This window comes from Bidens hawaiensis, unplaced genomic scaffold (assembly GCF_021521415.1).
Source record: "Bidens hawaiensis isolate Kalapana, Puna unplaced genomic scaffold, B.hawaiensis_p1.1 tig00024667_1, whole genome shotgun sequence".
Classification (NCBI taxonomy): domain Eukaryota; kingdom Viridiplantae; phylum Streptophyta; class Magnoliopsida; order Asterales; family Asteraceae; genus Bidens; species Bidens hawaiensis.
In genome coordinates this window covers 222,076-225,618 of record NW_027493908.1, presented here as the reverse complement: position 1 = coordinate 225,618, position 3,543 = coordinate 222,076, and positions in this window count along the sequence as shown.

Genomic DNA, 3,543 nt, shown 5'->3' with positions numbered 1-3,543 from the left:
AACCCCATTTTAACGCTTTAATATATTTTTGGGGTGTAGCATGTCACAAGTTTTATCTCGTTAGTTATGTGCTTATTTATAAACCAATTCACAATTAGCGTACATGTTAATATTATTCTTGCATATTGTTTATGATTATACATGAACTTGCTTGAAACATGTTTATTATTCTTATGGTGGAAGTTACGCAAACGCATACACATAGTGGGAGGGTCCAATGGGACGTACATGCGCCGTCTAACGTTATGACTTCGGTTGTTCGTAAGGTGGTTCTCATTTCCCCTATTACTACGGCCTCAGCTAATGGAACGAGAGGACGACATTAATTGATTTCATTTACTTTACGCTTGAATATTTATTGCATTACGAAAGTTGAATCATGCCTTTTATATATATGTATACTCGAAAACTTATGAAAACTCACCAACTTAATTGTTGAAAAATATATTATTTTCAACGTGCTACAGGTTGAATCGATGGCATGCTAAGGATGAAGATCATTAGTATACCTTAGGATATTTGAATAAAGAACTTATTTATTGTTTTGATGAAGTGTTTCTTTATATTTTTAATTATGAATAATTGTGTACTTGCTACGTTACAAAATGAAATGATATAATTATTGCGGCAAAGACAGTTGATGGGTAAAAACAGAGTTAAAAATCAGATTTTGATGATAATCAGATCTTAGAATTGAATCTTCAGATCTGATGTATCTGGTTCGATTGGACCAAGATTAAACAATAAAGATGCAAGCTTTATTCAAAATAAAGAAAAGAAAACACCGATAGTTTGTAGATCTGGACGGAAATGAAGAACAAAGCAGCTGACGTCACTCTTCAATAGAACAGTATTCTGCTTATGTCATCGTTCTTCTTCAGATCTTCAATCAGCAACAAATTCTTTACCCGAATCAGCAACGAACAAGCTCTGATACCACTTGTCGATCCCGAATATTCACTCAAATTCACACTCAAGTCATAACTCACACAATAAATGTGTCGACAGGAGAGTTAATGACGGTTGCTATTTTGGGTAAGAAAACTGTTTGTTAAAGGTGGAATCAGAAACAATCAGAGTTGTTGCTAAGGGATCAATGAAAGGTAAATAACACAAAACAATAACTCAAAAGATTTCCATTCATATAAGTAATCATACAAATGATAATCGATTTAGGGTTTCTTTTTTGGAAAGTTATATCCGTACAATCCTAGGACAGCCGTCACACTCAGAAATATTCGCTCAGAGAAAAGTGGCTAATCTGTAGTAGGCGTGCCCTAAATTATTCTATTTATAGGCCAGCCACTACCTGAAAGTTGTACCATCTTCTAGAAACCCTAAATAAATAATACATATTCAAATTACATATTCAGAACTATACTAAGTGTGAAACAGGTGTTCCGGGTAGACTATATATTAGTTGTCTTTTCCGAGTAGGCTTTGTGCCTTCTTGTCCTAGTAGACCTGGTAACCTTGAAGTGTGCTTGGGAACAGTTCTCCGGGTAGACTTTACTTAGAGTATTTTCCTAAGAAAATACTCACTAGCAGACTTCAATCTTCTTGATCATATCAAACTTTGCCTTACATGATCTTACGAGCAAGTTCTTCAGTGATCCATTCAACTCCTTGCTAGTGAATAACTTATTAGCAAAGCAAAGTGTGCTTGGAGTTGAACCCTGCCCGACGAAAGTCCTTGAGATATTTTATTATACTTTCATCAAGCCTGCTCGGACCACTGTGTTATTAATGAATACCTTACCCGATCTTCCAATTACTTGGCTCATGAGCTTGGTTAGCCAAGATCCCACTCTGAAGTAAATCTTGCTTGGCTTTGAAGAATAATCTTGCTAGATATAGTGAACCCTGCTCGGATTGACACTAAAGAAAAATTCTAGAAGATAACCTTGCCCGATAGACATTTACCTTGCTAGGGTAAGAAAACCTTGCCCAGGAGTCCAAGTGTGCTCGGATTCCATACTTAGCGATTTCTGAGGAGGTTGAGAAGATTCCAATCTTCCTTATACTTCTTTTAGGTCAAATCTTTGACTCAACAATCTCCCCCTAGATTGGAACACCTCAGCTGTCCCAAAATATCTCTAAGGTTACATACACTTAGTCAAAACACATATTAAATCAAAGTCAAATTACATATCAAAAGTCAAATTATTACATAATCAAATTCTGTCTGTAGACATTACAAAGCAAAGCCTAGTCTAAGATCTTCATCTTTTACTTGCATTGTAGGCTGCTTGTCTCCTTGCAACAAGTATGTTCCAGCTCTTTGCCTGAACCGGGTAAAACCCTTTACCCAAAAAAAAAAGATGGAAAGTATTTGGTAATGAGGGTGACTCTCAGGAATATTCATATCCCTTATATCTCTTAGGTCTTCATCACTGATAAACGTCAAATCTCTGTCAGTTCTGATGATTCCCAAGATGAGTCCATCTGAATTTCTTAGAACATAATGGCCTTCATTTTCCTTGTATTCAATCGTTGTAATTCGGCCATTTTTCTGGACTTCATAATTGGGACGAGTCATTCTTCGTCCTATGCTAATGCATGTGTTCAAGTTTGACAAAGGATTGTTGTTCCTGAATTTTAGAACAAAATCATATTCAACATCTCGTATATTCCTCATCCTTGTTGCTCTCCTGGTTCTCTCATGCTTTGTCAAATTTCATTTTTTCTTTTCATTAAGAAACGGGAACCCCTTTTCAGCTTCACTTCTAAGATACTTTGATAGTTCATTTTGCTGTCTTCCAGCCAACTTCCTGTTATCATGATAGTCATACAAATTGAGTTCGGCCATCCTTTTCAATTGCTCCCTTGAATATTCAGCAAAATCATCTCTAAATATAATATCTCTCAGCTGTCTACTCTGCATAATTACTTTCAATGATTGAGAGACTAAGTCATAGTACAGAGATATTGGTAGATCCACATCAGATTGTGGTCTTGTTTCTCTTTGTGTTCCTGCTCTGCTTGACTCTCCTATGCTTGTTGAGGCATGCATTCTTGAAGCAGAGGGCCTATATGAAATTTACTTCATTGGTTTTGTAGGCTCAGTGACTCCAAATGTCTTCTTGTACATTGCTACAATCCTCTCAGCAGGCAAATTGATCAAATCAGTAATATTTTCAACAGCCTCTCTGAACAACCTTGCAATCATCTTTGTAATCCTTTCATCATGAAGTTGTCCAGCCAGTACAAATCTGCCTCCAATAAAGCTCCTTGGGTTTACACCTTCCAGCAACACTCTTTCCCATTCAGGCTTTTGTATAAAGAAGAGTTCTTTGAGTTGTGCTCTACCCAAGTTGTCCAAAACTTTCTTATTCTTTCCCTTTCGATTCACCAAGATGTTTCTCAAAATCTGTATCATCTCATCATTTTCCCATGGAACTGTGGGTTCATCCATTGGTTCATCTTTGACTTCCACTGGGATTGGTGTATCATGAGTTGTTGACCCTTTTGATTTTTCTTTTTCATTTTGGGCCTTTTGTTTCTCCCTTAGAGTCATGATCTTTCTCGTCTTCACTGGGGTTC